This window comes from Megascapheus bottae, unplaced genomic scaffold, assembly GCF_031878675.1.
Source record: "Megascapheus bottae isolate mThoBot1 unplaced genomic scaffold, mThoBot2.hap1 HAP1_SCAFFOLD_48, whole genome shotgun sequence".
Classification (NCBI taxonomy): domain Eukaryota; kingdom Metazoa; phylum Chordata; class Mammalia; order Rodentia; family Geomyidae; genus Megascapheus; species Megascapheus bottae.
The window spans coordinates 2,085,602-2,103,855 of NW_028327313.1; the positions used below are offsets into that span (position 1 = coordinate 2,085,602).

The 18,254-nt window shown below is 56.1% G+C and overlaps 1 long non-coding RNA gene across 1 annotated transcript; it reads left to right on the forward strand.

The window, feature by feature from the left end:
• The first annotated feature begins 1,083 nt into the window (after positions 1–1,083).
• Positions 1,084–5,093, forward strand: LOC150040104 (uncharacterized). Its single transcript, XR_016534073.1, has 2 exons — positions 1,084–1,342; positions 4,780–5,093. It is a non-coding gene; the product is annotated as an uncharacterized LOC150040104 (long non-coding RNA).
• The last annotated feature ends 13,161 nt before the right edge of the window (positions 5,094–18,254 follow it).

An 18,254-nucleotide genomic window follows, 5' to 3' on the forward strand; every position in this document is an offset into this window, starting at 1 on the left:
GCTCCCTCTGGCGGCCGCCGTGTGCACTGCGCGGTCCCGGCGGCCATTTCTATTCCAGCCCAGGGAGCTGGGGGCTGGAGATCCTGAACCTGCCACCTTCCTGATCCGAGGTGTGGTTCAGAGAGCCGAACCAGGGTTTCCCGGACCCAGGGACCCGGACGCTCCTCCCTGAGGTCCCGGCCGGCGGCGCCCCCTGCGGAGCTCCCTCGACACCGACAGGTGCGCAGCTCCACCGCAGCCGCTCGGACCCGGACTCCAGCGGGCGCTCCGGACGCGGAAGTCGGCGTTCGGAGCAGGCGCAGGGTAGACCCGGGACATCGGCACTCTAAGCATGAGCAGGGCAGACCCGGGCCGGCGGCGCTCTGAGCATGAGGAGGGCAGACCCGGGACGTCCGCTCTGAGCATGCGCAGGGCAGACCCGGGCCGGCCGCGCTCTGAGCATGCGCAGGGGGCGGCACTCGGGGCCGTTCTTCCCGCGGAGGAGCTGCGGGGGTGGAGCTGGGTGGCCCGGCTCCGTGGCGGGTGGGTGCCGGCCCTCGGTCTGCAGCTGGGAAAGCTGCTCCTCTACCTCGCCGGGGTTCTCTGCTGCGGGTAAAGACGGCTCCACACCCGAGCCTGCGGTCCTCCTCCCGGCCCGGAGCCCCGCCCGCGCCTCCTGGGCTGCCGCCGGGAGCCCCGGGCCGTCTCCAGCGCCCATCCTCGGCCGGGAGCCCGGGCCCAGCGCGCCCAGCGCGGCACCGTAGCCCGGGGTGACAGCACCCGCGGTGGTGTTTCCACCCACTGCTCAGTCAGCTCTCGGCGGACACGATGTGGAGCCCCGTCGGTCCCCTCCGTTCGCGGATGCCTTGTTGCAGAGCGGATCCCAGCGCTGTGGCGGCGTCCGTGACCCGTGAAGCCACCCGATCTTCTCACCACGCGCGTGCCGTCCGCAGACGGCCAGGGCTGGACGTGGAGTAGATGAGGTCGCCACTGTCCGCCCTGACAAATGGATGTGTTGTGGGATAGTCTCCTGAAAGGCATAGCTGGAATCACAGATGTGCTCACCAATGTGCATGGAGTCTCAGCACGGCTGCCTGGGTGCGTGCGCTGTGCTTTCACTTGACTGTGAATGAACTAACCCTTCTGTACCCTCACAAAGATGGCTGCAAATCTGTACATATATGGACACTCATCTAGAAACAGGTGTCTTCTTCTTTTCAGTGCTGGGAAAAGAACTCCAGGCCTTCTGACCATTATGGAGACTCTCCGGGAGTGAGCTACACCCAAACCCTGAAAACAATTGGAATGTTACTCTAAGTCCTCCTAAAGTGTCCCTGGCAACGTGAAAGCAAGCATGTAAAGTGTAAGAAGCAACGCTTGCTTGCTTTGTCTGAATAACGTGCCACTAATTATTGTCTCATGGTAGTATTGTATCATTTACGATTTTATTATCACTTTGCATTTGAAGTACTCATTGATTTTGAAAATCACAGCATACTCTATGTCATTTCTTAAGCTGTTAATGCTCCTAAAGCTTAAAAGGCTAGCATAGTGATTGTATATAGAGATTCTTTTTTTTTTTCTTGCCAGTCCCAGGCTTAAGCTCAGGGCCTGATCACTGTCCTTGGACTTTCTCAAGGCTTGCACTCTACCTACCACTTGAGCCTCAGAACCACTTCTGGCTTTTTTCTATGTATGTGGGACCTAGGAATCAAACCCGGGTCTCAATGCATGCTAGGCAAGCACTTTAGCACTAGGCCAAACGCCCAGTGGTAGAGCACTAGCCTTGAGAAAGTTCAAGGACAGTGCTCAGGCCCTGAGCTCAAGCCCAGGACTGGCAAAAAAAAAAAAAAAGGCTAGCATAGTTTGCACAAAAACGTTGGTGATTACCTTCCCTACATAGTAATGAAATTAATTCTGATTAGTAAAGTTTTTATTTCATTTTTTAATTTAGGCTGCCAGAAGCACTGTTTCTATTTATACAAAATGCTTTTGAATATATACCCTTGATCACAGATTTTGAAGAAATCATGTAAGATGATAAAGAATTTGAATGGTACAGTAGATATAAGATAAATACAGTTGCAAGAAAATTTGTTTTGACATCAATTTTTTTTGAAATTAAATGATTTTGTACACAAAGCTCTAATACTAAATAATCACAGGATACTTAGGGGGCAGTCAATGTGTACATTTTCAAAAAGTTAGATATTGTTGTTTTATATGAAAGTATAGTATAATCCCTATGTTTTCCGGCTTTAAAATAAACTGTTAGTGTTTTATAAGAAATTATAGTATGGTCCAAATGTTTTCAGGCCTTGGAATAAATGTTGAGTGCCTTGGAGACAGTAGCACAGGAGTTGGCCCAGGTATGGAAGGGTGGGGGAGGGGCAGAAACTGGAAAAGTCATGTTGGAGATGGCACCACAGCCTTGTCAGTGTGCTCACGCAGGTGGCCCTTGAGAGGGAGGAAGGACTTGAGCTAGACACAGAGAAGGCACTTGAGGGCCTCTTTTCTATTGATCTCCTTCACCAAGACAAAGTTGACCCCTACCCCCAAACACACCCTGCATTTCTTTGGAGAATCCAAGAACAGATACACTGTAGTGCCTTCCAACACAATAAAGACAGCATCATTCCTTGACTAGGGTTCTGTGATGGAAGAGGAAGGTGACCTCTGCCTTGGTAGAGGCCAAGAGTTTATTCTTAAGGAAGCAAAGTTGGCACATACGGCCCCAGAGATTTCATGATGATCCTTCTTGCTGAGGTTGTCTGGGAGGTTTGAGGATCCTGTGAACACAGGACATGGACAGGTGTCTGTCCCTTAGTTACATGTTTCTAAAACATACTTTTTTGTTGTTCGTGGTCTTGGAGCTTGAACTCTGGGCCTGGCTGCTGTCCCCAAGCTCTTCAGCTCCAGGCTTCCACCCTACCCCTGGGTCTGGGCATTGTCCCTGAGCTCTTCAGCTCAAAGCTGCTGCTCTACCCCTTGAGCCACAGCACCACTTCTGGTTTTCTAGAGGTTAATGGGAGATAAAGAGTCTCATGAACTTTAGTACCCTGGCTGGCTTTGAACCACGATCCTTAGATCTCAGCTTCGTGCGTAGGTAAGGATTACAGGCATGAAGCACTGCACCTGGTTACAATTTTGGGTTTTTTTTTCAAGTTCCAAGTATTTTGTTTAATGGTTTTTGGTCTCTGTGCATTTTCAAACATGAGTTACAAGGATATTAGTAATTTGCTCCTATAACTTACTGTTTTGGCAAGCAGAGACAATGTGAGAGGGACTTCTCTTATTTCCTCACCTTTCAGCTCCTCTCTTGTCCATCTCTATTCTTAAAAGGGAGATTTTATTAAAATCCAAAACCAAAACGAATATTCTATCTCTGCTTCTACTTCTGAGGGTAGTAAATTTCCTCCTTCCCTGAAGAATCTCTCCCTCCCTTTCTGTCTCCGGTCCTCCTTTCTTTTTTTCATTTTCTGGGTTCCTTGTATTGAGGACTGAACTCAAAGTAAGAGTCTTAGAAGGACTTTCCTGCTGAAGCTGGCTTTGAACCTCATGAGATCTCAGCCTCCAGATCAGCAAGGATTACAGTTGTGAGCCACCTGCCATAGCTTTACTTGTCTTGTGTAAACATTGCTGTACTGACTGCTTTTCCTTTTCTTTCTTTTTTTTTTTTTGCCAGTCCTGGGCTTGAGCCCTGTCCTTGGACTTTCTCAAGGCTAAAGCTCTACCACTTGAGACTCAGCACCACTTCCAGCTTTTTTCTATGTATGTGGTACCGAGGAATTGAACCTGGGTCTTCGTGCATGCTAGGCAAGCACTCTACCACTAAGCCAAACTCCCGAACCTCCATTGATAATTTTTATATCAATTTCTACTCCACCCTTCCTTCACCTCCTTGTGTGCACTGACTCAAAGCCTGTGGTTCCTTTATGTCTGTATAGGAAACTTGAACTTATGACCACGGTAGTTTCCAAAAAACAAACACTAGATGGCACCCTTTGACCGTTGTAGCATTGCACATTGAAGGGTGGGTGATGGACATGGGGGAGGGAAAGAACACAGCACAGGGATCTGTGTATGTGGAGCTCCGTGATTTTCCTGGCATCATAAGTTCGCTGCACTGGTTTCTGCCTTGGTGGAGTCATCAGTACTCTGATACTTAAGCTTGTGCTCTTGCATTTTACATTAGTGATTGAACTCTCAGTAAATTCTGAGTAGAGCTGCAACTGCAGTTGGTGTGGATATATAGAGAACAGCTTCCCCATTCCAAATCAAAGACATTTTGTCATGTTTTCCCTTTGGCCTAACACTTTTAGCTCAAGTCTGTAGCCCCAGTCATTCAGGAGGCTGCAAGAAATCTGAGGACCAAGACTCAAAATTGTCCTCTACAATATGACATCTGTCTCCAGGCAAGTGGATCCTCTTAACACCAGGATTTAGAGGAGGGAAGCACTCAGACTGATCAGCTATGGCTGGGCTGCGAGTGGGAGTGCCCATGTATACAAATGGGATTGGTAGGGCGTCCATGTCAGCGACAGGCCATTCCTTTGGGCCTGTGTGGGTTGTCCTGCAGCCCTCCACCCATACTGCATCAAGTCCCCAAACCTTTTCCTTTGAGGGGGTCCATTTCAAGTAGTAGATGCTTGTATACTTGGGTGGCTAGTATGTTCAAGCTCTGTCAGGTGGGTAGTTTGATGGGAAAGGGAAAGATTAAAAAAAAAAAAACAACACCATGATGAGGAAGGAAAAACTGCTCCTCCTTGTAACATCTCTTTATCTTCCACACCCCACCAGGGACCGCTGGATAGACCACCGGACCAGGGAGCGATGCCTGAACCAACTCAGCACTTAGCAGAAGGCAGCCAGCTAGGAATCCGATCCAGTGCACCTTTGGTGTGTGTGGAGGTTTTGCTGAGCCAGGGATGCAAGGCGAGATTTGGGGGAAGAAGCAAGCCTCCTCCTGTCCTGACCCCTGAGCACCCCTGCTCCTGCTCCTGCTCCTGCTCCTGCCCCTGCCTCTTCCTCCTCCCCAGCTCCCGCCCCCCTGCCCCCACCATAACCTCACAGCCCTCTCCTAGAAATAAAATAAAAGGACCCATTTGCTTGAATCGCACTGTCTTTGGCTTGTGTTTGTATTCCACTCCCAAGATGAAAGGGGGTTGCATTTCTGACGTCTGATGCGGGGGGGGGGCAGCATGGAGAGAGAAGGTTCTTCGGGGTCGGGGTGTGGGGCGGGTGGGCAGGGGGGCGGATGGACAGATGAACGATGGGGTGGGGGTGTGGTGGGATAGGTTGGGTTGGCCCCTGAACTCGCTCACCGGTTTCTGGGAGTGTCCAAGCTTTCTTCATTGTCGGGGTGTCATGTGTAGAGGGGTGACAGTGACATTCCTCAGGAATAGGATACATAACTTCACACACACACACACACACACACACACACACACACACACCCCCGAAACCCCTTCCATGCAGATGTATGCTTTGACAGAACACTCGAGAAGGGCTCTCCTGTGCTCTCTGTGTCTGTCTGTCTGTCTGTCTGTCTGTCTGTCTGTCTGTCTCTCTCTCTCTCTCTCTCTCTCTCTCTCTCTCTCTCTCTATCTATCTCTATCTCTCTCTCTCCTCCTGCACACCACCACCACCACCACCACCACCACCACCACCACCACCACCAACACCAACAACAACAACAACAACAACCCCTCCCTGGTTTCTGTGAAGAGCTAGTCTTGGTTAGGCCCGGCCCAGCCCGGCCTGACCCGACCCGACTGAGTGGAAGAGAAGAGCATAGGTGGCCGGAATTTGGGCGCTGGCTGGTTGGTGTGTGTCCCTGCACGTACTGATTTTCAATGTCCATCTCACCTACTCTCTGTGGCCTGCACCCACCCCAGGTCCTACTGGACCGAATGGAAGGACAGACCCGCCATGGGAATTCACAGCCCTGGTAGTTCCCGAAAGTTGACACTAGATGGCGGACACGCGCTGCTGGCCTTGGTCACCTGGAATGGCCCAGGGAGGGGCGGGGCGGGAAGGGGCCAGGGTCCACTTGTGGCATTTTTAGTGAGGAATCACGATGAAGAATCTCAAAAGGGGGCCAGGAGTGTGACCCAGTGATAGAATACTTGCGTAGCATGCACGCACGAAGCCCTAGGTTCTCTGGACTGCGTACACAGAAAAGCCAGAAGTGGTGCAGGCACTCCGTAGCCTCCAGAGAGATCAAGGCCAGAGTGCCCAGGCCTTGAGTTCAGGGGCCATAACTTGGAAGGAAGGAAGGAAGGAAGGAAGGGAGGGAGGGAGGGAGGGAGGGAGGGAGGGAGGAGAGAGAAAAAAGAAAGAAAGAGAGAGAGAGAGAGAGAGAGAGAGAGAGAGAGAGAGAGAGAGAGATCAAGGCCAGAGTGCCCAGGCCTTGAGTTCAGGGGCCATAACATGGAAGGAAGGAAGGAAGGAAGGAAGGAAGGAAGGAAGGAAGGAAGGAAGGAAGGGAGGGAGGGAGGGAGGGAGGGAGGGAGGGAGGGAGGAGAGAGAAAAAAGAAAGAAAGAGAGAGAGAGAGAGAGAGAGAGAGAGAAAGTTTGGAGCGTGAGCTGGACTTGAATCTCTACCCACAGATGTCAGACTCCCCAGCAACTGGGTGAGCCACTGCCAGGGACTGGCACCACCCCCTGCGGTCCTTGGGCCTTTTTTGGGTCTTCCTTCTCAGCCTATTGTTTGCTTGTGCGTGTGTTTTAAAGAGCCACCGTTCTATTCTAGCCCACCCCTGCTACTTTGTTTTCATAACTACCATGCTCCCAGAAGATCTTACGCTCTTAACCTTCGTACACACACACGGTGATCAAAACCTACTGCCCTTACTGCCCCTCTTGGGTGGGTGGTGAGGGGGTACAGCTGGGGACAGAGGAATTTCCATCTTCAGAAACAGTGATGAAGTGACATGTTGACACAGTATCGGTGCTGCAAATGAGCTGAGAGGCCACTAAATGGATTCTTTGCATTTCTGGGAGCCCCGGCCATGTAGGTGCTTCAGTGCAGTGTGTGTGTGTGTGTGTGTGTGTGTGTGTGTGTGTGTGTGTGTGTGTGTGTGTTCCTTCCTGGACTCTGCAGTGGAAGCTGCTGCCCGTGGTTTCCAGGCTGGCAGGGAGACTGGCAGACCCGCTGGCCCTAAAATACAGTTCTTTCTGGAGTACAGAAACAAAAGCAGGAGTGAACAAGTGTTGGTGGGGGTGGGGGTGGGTGGGTAGAGACACGAATCGGGCAGGCAGGCAGGCAGGCAGGCATCCATCCACAAGTATCAGGCTGGACAGATGGACGGATAGATCGACTAGTCACGTTCAGGTGACCCAGTCAGTGACTGAGTTCTGGATGTTTGGGGGGCATTTCCTTCATTGTTCCTTCCCCCAAATGGCTTCCTCCCCTTCCTCTTTGTCTTTTTTTCTTCCTTTTCTGGGGGGTGGGTCCTGGGGCTCGAACTAGGCCCCGGGTGGGCGCTCTTCACGTGAAGGCTGGCACCCTACCCCGGAGCCAAGCCCCACTTCCTGTTTCCTAGAGTGTATTTGGGGGAGCTAAGTGTCTCTCGGGTCGGGTCGTCCTGTGGTACCCAGGCTGGCTCTGAACCTTGGTCCTCAGACAGACCTCAGCCTCCTGAGTGGCCACCGTGCCCGGCAAGTTGGTCTTTCTTCTCTACTCACAGGAGATGCGTCTCGACTTAATTTTTTTGTTTTTTTTTTGGGGGGGGGGGGTTGGTGGGTGGGGATGGTCTTGTGACTTGCACGCGCACCAGAAACAATCATGGTGGGGCCGGGAATGCGGTTTCATGGGACAGTGCCTGCCTAGCCTACCTGAAACACTCAGTCAGTGTTAGGAAAAACTGGGGGAGAAAGAAGGAAACAGGCCGGATGATCTTCCACTGTTTACTGGGATAGATAGCGCAGCAGCAGCCTGCGGGGGGGGGGGGGGGACACAGCCTTCCCGCAGGCTTGGAGACCGTGTGGAAGGGGGTTCAGGAGTGGGGTTGGTGAGGGAGGTCTGAGCAAGGAGGCAGGCGGGGGTGAATGAAAGAGTTGAAGAAAACCCCCCCACCCCAAACCCAAAACAAAACCGAGAAAACGTCCACAAGGGAAGGTCGGGCGGGGTGGTGGGGTGGGCTTTCCAAAGTCTGGGCCCCCGTGGTGGTGGCATGTTTACAGGTGGGCAAGCTCGGGTACATTGGCTATGCTGGAGTCAGACAGTCTGCTGCTGCTGCTGCTGCTGCTGCTGCTGCTGCTGCTGCTGCTGCTGCTGCTGCTGCTGCAAGGTTTCCCTGGCATCTGTAAGCTCCAGGGAAAACTGAGTGCGGGTCAGTTCTTCACGGACTTCCATTGCTCAGTCACTCACACATAGGCAGGAAAAGCCACAAGGGGCAGTGAGGCTCTGGGATAGTGCCTAGGCCCCGAGTTCAAGCCCCAGGACTGGCCAAAACCAGCAAACAAATACAGAAATGAGGGGACAGGAGTTTGGCCTAGTGGAAGAGTGCTGGCTTAGCATGCGCAAAGGCCCGGGGGTTCCATTCCTTGGTACCAACCACATCCATAGGGGGCAAGATAATAACGATCAAAAAAACCCAGAAGTGTGTGGTGCTCTGGCTCAAGTGGTAGAGCTCTAGCCTTGAGAAAGAAGCCCAAACAAAGACAGTGCTCAGGCCCTGAGTACAAGCCCCAGGACTGGCCAAAAAAAAAAAAAAAAAAGACAGAGAAAGGAGAGAAACCCTACCTCCTTTTCCTCCCTCCCCTTATCCATGTTTCCTAAGAAAACTGGTTTTCTTCTGTCTCCACCAAGTCACCAGATCTAAGTAAAATACAGAATTTTAGGTGCTCAATAACTCTCCGGTTCAAAGTACAGAAAAAGAAGAGGGGGATGGAGGGAGGGAGAGAGAAGGAAGGAGGGAGGGAGGAGAGAGAGAGAGAGAGAGAGAGAGAGAGAGAGAGAGAGAGAGAGAGAGACAGACAGACAGACAGACAGACAGACAGACAGAGACAGAGAGACAGAGACAGACAGACAGACAGAGAGACAGAGACAGAGAGACAGAGACAGACACAGACAGACAGACAGACAGACAGACAGACAGACAGACAGACAGACAGAGGGCCCCGAAGGGGAAACATGAAAAACACAGTATCGAGGTCATTTTTAGGCTGAGGCCTACCCTCCAACCAGGCCTCTGAGACTGCCTCCTTCCTGGTGGGATTGCCTTCACTGGAGCCCTGCATTTGGAAGGTGTGCACCCGGGCTGTCTTGTCTGTGAATGCCTAGCGGTACTTTCCCGTGCCTCCCGAACTGAAACTCAGGGCCTGGGCTTTCTCCAGCCAGAGCTCTACCACGTCGTCAACCACAGCAGCAACAGCTGCAGCATTCGTTTCTGACTTCACTGAGGAATGGAAGCCGGGTCTTCCCGTTTGCTAAGCAAGCCCTCCCCCACTAGGCCAAACTCCCGGTCTCATCGATCCTACTTCCTTGAAACGATTTTCCTGAAGGTAGCGGTCGTGGAATTCCGGGCCTGCTAGCTGTTTGTCTTGTTGTTTGTGTGGTTCTCTGTAGTATTTGATTTTTTTTATTTTTTTATTTCCCTTTGGTGGTTTCTCTTCCCCAGGCCCCACCCCCACCCGCAGGGTGAAGCCTGACAGGAATGTCAGGCCGTTGCCATGACAACATTTACAAGACAAAGCACAGTCCGCAGTCCGAGCTTTTCTGGGGAGGAGCTGACTAGCTGAGTGGCTTGCCTTCACCCCACCCCCACCCCCACCCACCCGGCGCTTCCCCCCCCCCCCTCCCCGCAGACACACACCGCACACCGCGCGGGGAAATGGCTCACACTTCACTCTGTCTTGACAAACACAGCCTCTCGTGTGCTTGGCCTGATCCTTGGGCAGGAAAAGGCAGCTTTGGGAGTATTTTTTTTTCTGCTGCCGGCCACTTCCCTGCTTTCCTGGGCCAGCGATGGGCTGGCTGGCTTGTCTCCTACTAGCTGGACTGGTCAGACTGCTACCACCCGCCCCCTGCCTGTGGCGGAGTGAGTGCCGCCCCAGTCCACAGACAGAATTGGGGGAGGGCGTGGGCATGTCTTGGCAGGACTGGGCTCTGCCCTGTACCCTTCGGTGAGGCCGGGTGTGTGAGTACGAAATGCCCCGTGCGGTGCGGCTGACCCCCCACTTGGCTGACCTCCCTGGGGAGAGAGGAGAGAGGGGAGGAAGTCAGGAGTCTGGTCTCCTCTTCATTTTCCCAAGCTCAGGCCAGGCCAGGCCCAGGGCCAGGGCCAGGGCCAGGGCCTGCTTCCATTTCCCAGGCGAGAGATTTCAGGATCACAGATGATGATGATGATGATGATCATGGAGGATGATGGATGATTGGTCCTGCCTGGGGCCTGGATTGCTGTCCTTGAGCTTTTTCACCTGAGACTGAAGTTCTACTATTGGAGCCACAAATCCACTTCCATCTGGCTTTTTGGGCAGATGCTATCGATGTAGTTTAGCGAGTTAGTACTCAGTTCGTATTTTGCCAGTTCATTCCCAGGGCCGAGATCCCCCTCCCTCCCCGCCACCCCAGGTCCTCAGACCTGAAGTTAGGGCCTGGGCGCTCGGTCCTTGGACCTTTCTTCGGCTAGTATTCTGCCCATTGAGCCACAGAACCACTTCCAGCGTTTTCTGCCAAGGTGTCATCATCGTTAGCATCGCATTTTTTTTTTTTTAACTTTTAAAAATTGGTCAGGGGGCTGGGAGTTTGACCTAGAGCGGTAGAGTGAGTGCTTGTCTAGCATGCACGGAGACCCAGGTTTGATTCCTCAGTGCCAAGTACATAGACGAGATGGAAGTGGTGCTATGGCTCAAGTGGCAGACTGCTAGCCTTGAGGAAAGAGCCCATGGAGGATGCTCAGGCCTAAACTTCAAGCCCCAGGACTGGGGGGGCGGGGGATTTAAACAAAAACCGACAGCTACTAAGAGCGGCTCCACCACTAAAAATAGGTTTGTGGTTTAAGAAGACACCTTCGGAGCGTTCTCATAGGAGACTGCGTCAGGCAATGGAGACTGGGAGCTGAACCAAAGCCTCATCGAAGCAGAGTGGACTGCATTTAAATTTGATTCCATCTAAATGTGACTAAGATATAAGAGAAGTCTCTGGGGCCGGGAGTTTGGCCTAGTGGTTAAAGTGCTTGCCTAGCCTGCAAGAAGACCCTGATTCGATTCCTTGGTACCACATACATAGAAAAAAGCCAGAAGTGGTGCTGAGGCTCAAGGGGTAGAGCTCTAGCCTTGAGAAAGTCCAAGGACTGTGCTCAGACCCTGAGCTCAAGCCCAGGACTGGCAAAAAAAAAAAAAAAAAAAATAAGGGAAGTCTCATTCGCCTTTGTCTTGTACTTCTGTATTCATTTTTTTTTTTTAACTTTTGCTAGAGTGTCCACTATACCCATCAAAGAATGACAGTACACGTCATCCCCAGAATCTATACATGTGTTCCTGGCTCACTCTGTAAAAGCCTAGTAAGATGACCATGACACACACATTTGCCCATCCACACTATTAAAAAAGAACTTGCATTTCTATACCTTTATGGGAAAAAAATTCTGTGTATGTGTCATTGTTATGCAGGAGCGTATTTTGCTGGTTTGAAAGAATAGGATGCCTACAGTTTTCTAGCAGTTTTCTTTGTTTCTTTTTACAGCATGATCTTTGCTGTACTCTTGCTGACGGCTGCTAGATTTTAATGTATCTGTTTCCCTACTTGATCACATTACTGATTCTGATTTCAGTGTTTCATCTGTTTTGCGTTTGTTTTTTCCTCATGTCACATTGGCGAAGGACCCAGGAATAGGACACAAAGGTGGAATAAACATTAATTTTGTGCATTCTTTGGTAACTTTTTTGTGTTTGGTCACTACAAAGCTTTGCTTCAAGTGTATGCATTTTATTCAAATCAGTGATCTATGTTTATGTGATTTCCTAAACATAATTGTGGCTTCTAAAAAAATGTAACATCCTGATTACATTCCTAACTAGAATGAGTATGTCTGTTTTTGTACCTTGATGCTGTATTTTAACCCTTTGTATTACTTAGGTTATTTTGCTTTGGTTAAAAATGGCTCAAGTAGAGAAGCGGTCCCTTTATTAAGACAGCGTACAACACTGTAAATAAAATGTGTACCGTCAATTGTCTTTAAAATAAATAAGTGAATAAATAAATACATAAAATAAATATAAATATTGTTAGTATGGGCTGGGAGTGTGGTGTTGAGCCACAAGCGTCTAAGGACAGCGCGCAGGCAGGCAGGCAGGCAGGCAGGCAGGCAGGCAGGCAGGCAGGCAGGCAGGCCGGCCCTGAGTTCAAGCCCCAGACTGGCGAAATAAATAGGAAGATAAATACAATACATCCATTTCTGTGTAGTACGGAGGCCAGGAGTGTGGCCCACTGCTAGAGTGCTTGCACAAAGACCTCTTCCCCACCCTGGGTGGGTGAGGAGTTTTGTTCTCGGGTGCCCGGAAAGGGGGGGGGGGGCGGGGGCTTAATCGATGTTGGGTCGGCTGTTTCCCCTTGTCCTGGGGCGCCACCTAGCGGACACTGCCTGTCATGGCGGACAGTGATTCCGCCGTGTTGAGGAAGTTCTGGTGAAGAGGCTCATCTGGAGAATACGGAGTGACCCACCGGCTGTCAATTCTGTTTGGGACTTGATAGCTTCTCATTCAACCTATTTCAGACTTGATACTGTTTGTACGAATGTAGCCCCTGGCAGTTCCCTAGTTTAAAGAAGTGTATTTAAGATTGAGAACTGGAAATAAACTGGGCTACGGTCTTGGGCGACAGGCTTCTTAAGCTGTGGCTCCTGATTTGGGCTGTAGCCCTCCTGAACCCCATCTGTTTGTCTCTCTTCTAATTTTTCCTAGTCCTTGCCCCCTATTTCAGGAACCCCAATCTGCGAACCCTGGTTTGCTGCCGGTTGGCCCCGGCAAATAGGTACATGGTTCCTTCATTTCCAAGGAGGAATTTTTTTTTTCCTCTAGTCTCGGGCCTGGGATAGAGTCCCTGAGCTGCTTTTTGCTCCAAGCCAGCACTGTACCGCTAAGCCACATTTCCAGTCCTTATTGCTATTATTATGTTGTTGTTGTTGGTGGTGGTGGTGTTTTTTTTTTTTTTTTTTTTTTTTTTTTCGGAACAACCTTACCCCTTCTTTCGCTTGCTTCCCCATCCCTGCCCACACGTTGCATCGTTCGTTTTCCACACAGTGCATGGCAAACACTATCCTACTTCCTTTAAAATCCGTGCCCCTTCCCTTGCTCCCTCTGAGAGAAAGAAAGAAAGAACAAAAGAACGAAAGAACGAAAGAAAGAAAGAAAGAAAGAAAGAAAGAAAGAAAGGGAAAAGTCTAAATCTCAAAGAAACCACACCACCATGCCATGCATGCCAGGTGTCCATGTCATGGAATTTGTTTGGATCCCAGGTCTCGTGTATCTGCACTGCCTTCAGTGTTCAGAGGAGTTCCACCTTCTGACCAAAAGAGAGCAGGTGCATCACCCACCCACCAACTCACTCGCAGCACAGGTCAGGGAAACCACGGTGAACACCCAATAGGGAGAGAAGAGTGGGTCCACTCACTCACTCACTCACTCACTCACTCCGTCAGTCACCAATCATGCCAGTCACAGCAAAGGCAGTACTTTTAGTACTGGGTGGGTTTTTCCCCAGGCCGCTCTCCACCCCTCCCAGCCCCCCCACCCCTTCCTTCCCCCGAGGCTCATGCACCCACCGTTTGCTCCTTCATCATCCACGAAGACCCCTGTTTTCTCTGGGAAGACGGGCTCTCGGACCCGGTCTCTCTGTTCTGCTCCCTCCCTACCCGGGTTCTCCTCTTGGCGTGAGCGATTGTAGGAGTTTTCGGGTGGGGTGGGGTGGGGTGGGGTGGGGCAGGCGGGCAGGCCGGCGTGAACGGGGCAAAGGGTGGAAGCGGCGATGTTGGAAGGGGGGGCGGGCACGGGTGGTGGAGGTGCCCGTCCGTCTTCTGTTTCGGGGCTGGCCGGCCAGCTTCACCCGTCCCCGGGCCGCTGCTGCGTGACGGCGAGGCCGGCCGGCCCGCCCGCCCGCCACGGTTTCACTGTCGGCTTCACGGGCGGCGGGATCTCAGTGTAGGTCTCCGGGGGCTCCAGTGGCGTTGCTCGGGGGGGGGGGGGTTGCAGAGGGGGCCCCGGCCGTCCCCGGCCGCCGCCGCTTTGGCCCCGACCGACCTCTGCGGTGCCTCTCGGGGGCACGGGGGCGGGGAGGGAGCGCGGCCGGCCGTTTCTCTCCGCGCCTGCTGTCCGCGGAGCCCCGAGCCGGCCGGCGAGTGCCGATCGCCGATCCATCCCGGGCAGAGAAACTCGGGGGTGGTGTCGGGTGATGACACCCGGGGTGGGTGGGGGCCGCCACCGGTGGCGGCGGTCGCGCACCTGGGAGCCGGCCGGTCGGCTTCAGCGTCCCCGCTCGGGACCCCATCCATCTCCTTCCCCGAGTCGCGTCCGCGTTCTCGGGCGCGGCGGGCCGCTTTGGGGCGGCGAGTCCCGCCCGCCCGCCGCCGCCGCCGCCGCCGCCGCCACGGTTGGTTTCACTTTCGCCGCCGCCGCCGCCTCAGTCCAGGGTCTCCGGGGGCTCCGGTGGCGGCGGCGGCGGCGTTCCGGAGGTTGCCGAGGGGGCCCGGCCGCTCGTCCCGACCTCTGCGGTGCCTCTCGGGGCGCGGGAGCGGGGAGCGCGGTGGTTTGTCTCCGGGCCGGCCGTCCGCGGAGCTCCGAGCCGGCCGGCGAGCGCCGATCCCGGGCAGAGCAACTCGCTGGTGTCGGTTCAGGGGAAGGCGGTTGTCGCGCGCCCCCTGGCGTCCGCTTTTATATGACAGGTCCTTCGTCCTCAGCCGAGCGAAGGAGGGCGTCTGGCGTAGTGCGTCCCGGCAGAGGGCCGGCCTCTCCCGGCTGCCGGGCGCGGCCGTCCCCGCGGCGTCGCTGTGGAGCCGGAGCGGCCGGTCCGTCGCAGATTGCACCTGCAGGAGAGTGAGGGGCCGGGTTGCGCGTCGCGTCTCCTCCCGGCGTCCGGGAGGCAGCTTTGTCCGGTCGACCAGTAGTTCCGTCGGGGCCCCCGAGGCCTCCTCCTCGCTCTCTCCCCCGCCTACCCCGCCTAGGGGAGGCGAGTCGGCCCAGAGAGGAGGCGTGCGTGGCGGCACGGGCGGCGCTGGGGAAGGCCGGCGGCGGTGGCGGCGTGCCGACCGATCGGCTCTGGGTCACGGCCTCCCCGGTCTGTCGGGCCCCCACACCGGTCTGTCTCTCGGTCGGTCGTTCGGTCGGTAGGCCGGCCGACCGGCCAGTCCCCCCCCCCGCGGTGTGACTCGCAGGCAGGTACGCTGGGCCGCCCCGCCTGGGTCCGGGGGGTCCGGAGGGAAGCCTGGCCCGAGGTCTTCGGGTCCTCTCCCCTACAGCAGGCTCGGGCGGCTCCCGGCGGCCCCCTGGCCCTCTGACTCCGCGTATCACCCGGGCTTTGGTCCGAGGCGGTGGCGGTGGGGACGACCGACGTCTCCGGAGTCGCGGTCCCCGAGTGATCGCCGGTGGGTGGCGGGGGCCCGGACGCGCGGTCCCCCGCCTAGGAGGGTCGTCGGGCCCGAGGTGCCCGCGTGTGCGGCCGACGAGAACCTCGGAACCCGGCGGGACTCAGGTACTGAGGTGTGTGGGACGCCGGCGTGGACTCGCCCGGTTCGCCCTGGCCTCTGGGCCCCTGCCGGGAGGAAGGAAGACCTCCGGAGTCAGGGACCCGGACCCGCTCCCGGTGTGTGTGTGTGCGTGGGTGCCCCCGGCTGCCCAGCCGACTCCGGGGCCGGGGCCGGGGCCGGGGCCGCGCGCCTGCCTGCCCGGTAGGACGCCCCCTACCGACCGGGCCGTGAGCCCATGCGCGTCCGGGCGGGTGCGCACGTCTGAGTGCCCGAGATACCGGGGAAGGCTTGCTCTGATCTCCGCCACCTCCCAGCCCGCTCTCGCTTCTCGTGCACTTTTTTTTTTTTTTTTTTTTTTTTTTTGCGTGGTCGACCAGTTGTACCGCGAGTTCCGTGTTTCTCCCCGTTGGGGAGGTGTTGGGGACAGCGGTACCGAGATTGGGTTCCGAGAGGCCCGTGACGTGAGCGAGTTATCCCCCCTGCTGGAGGACCTACTTTTCGTGTCGTGATGTGTGCGATTTGTACCTGCAGGATGGTGCTGACATGCCCTCTCTCGGTGGCTGTCAGTGGGTGCTCAGCCGTCTCTCGGGGTGCCGTGTGCCCGGGCTTTTCCCCGCTGCCGCCCCGTGTGCCCCTTCCCCGCCTCCTCCTCCCGCGTGCTCCCGCCGCCCTGCGCAGGCCCTGGCCCTGTGGTGGCTCGTGTGGTTGGTGGACGGCGGTGGCGTTGGGTCACTCGACCGCCCGGTTGCCTGAGTGACGCCTGTCTCCCCGCTCGAGGAAGACCTTCCCGGGTCGGCCCGGGGGGGTGGTCTGCGCTGTGCCGCTCACTTGCCCGTGTTTTCTCCCTGCGCCGGCAGCCTTTTGGAAGGCGGTTGTCGGCGTGTGCTCTCCACCCGTGGGGTGCCCGAGAAGGCGGGAAGAGGGGGAGCCGGCCCCCGTTTTTTTTTTCCGGTCCACACCCCGTTCACGCAGCAGTAGCCCGTCCTGCTGCGGTGCCCTCCCTGGTGTGGCGGCCTTTGCTGAGTTTTCTCGGCCTTTTTTCTTTTTGGTTGTGCCGGTCTTCCCGAGCACCGGTTTTTTTTTTTTTCTTGTCGCTGCCTTCCTTCCGGTACTCTCGCTGGCCGCGGCGGTCCCCGGCGTTCCCGAAAGCTTGGGGTGCCATGGGCTCGGGGTGTCGTACCTATCTGCGCCTTGCCAGGCGGCCAATGGTTTTTTTTTGGATTTTTTTTTTTTTTTTTTCCTCTCGCTCTCTCTCCCCTGGCTACGTCTAGCCCAGGGTCACGCTTCGCTCCCGGGCCCGCTGCCTCCGAGTGCCGCGTGGCTGTCTCCCCATCCCTTCTCGTGATCGATGTGGTGGTGATGCGATCTCCTTCGGGCCCGGGCCTAAGCTGCGCCAGGCGAGGGACGGACATTCATGGCGAATGGGACCGCTCTTCTCGTGCTGCTCGTGGGCCCCTCGCCTCTCCGTCCCACCGTGTTGGTGGTGTGCGGGAGGCAGGGGTGCGGCATCCGGGCTCGGCCGCGCTCTCCCCGCTCTTGCCGTGAGATCGGGGACCTGTGTGCCGGCAAGGTGGGCAACTCTGATCTCGCCTCCCCTTTCCGGCCACTCGCAGCGCCACGGGGCCGGCCCTCTCCGCGGCGAGGGTGGGCTCTGTGCCCCGTGGACTCCCGTGCTGCGGTGCGAAAGCGTCTGCAGCTCCCGGCTCTCTTGCGGTGCTCCCGAGAAAGCTCCCGGTCGACCCCCAGGTGCCCGAAGCTGGGCGGTGGTGTCGTTCCCGTTTCCCGTGCCCCGTCTGGTGGCTCGCTGCCCGTGGCGTGTCCCGGCCATCCTCGCTCGAGTAGGGGGAGGCTGTCGCTGTTGGAGATGCGGTGCCTTCTCGGGGGTCGAGGCGGTCGGCCCGAGAGGCCGGGTGTGCGTGTCTTGGGGTGCCGGTGGGCGGAGCGGTCTCCTCCCCTTGTTGGTGAGCCGCTGTTCCCGGCCTTCGGCTGTGCTCCTTCCCTGCCGTGTCTCCTGGCGGCCTCGCTGGGGGACCTGAGAAGTTGCAGTGGAGGTGAGCCGCTCGGGGGCCGGGTTCTCCGCCGTGCGCCTGTGCACCCTCGACCGCCCCTTTGCCCTCTCGCGCGAGCGGCACCGCCGGAGCCGGTGTTGCTCGGACCGCAGACCCCCCCCTCCTGCCCGTGCCGCTGGATGGGCGCCTTTGGCGGTGACCCCTGGCGGGGGCTCCGTCGGGCTGGGTCCGGCACCCCCTCAGAGTGAGAGGTGTGTTCTCTAGCTATCTTGGTTCGGGGGGCGGTGCTGCTCCCGCTGGGCTGGCGGGGGTCGCTCCCGATGGGCTCCCGCGGCTCTGGCCGTCCCCCGTCGTCCCGCTTCTCGGAGAGCGCTTAGCGGCTTGCCCCAAGCCGCGTGCGCGATGGCCGATCGATTGCGTGCCCGCGCCTCCCCCCTCCGAGCTGGGGGAGGATCCCGCGGGGCCTCTCTCTCGGGGCCGGCGCCTGGTTGTGGCAGCGGTGTGGGCGATTTCCCGACCTGTCCGCACCCCCCCCCCGCCTCAGGCAAGCAGCGGCGCGCTGGTCTGGGCCGCGTGCGGG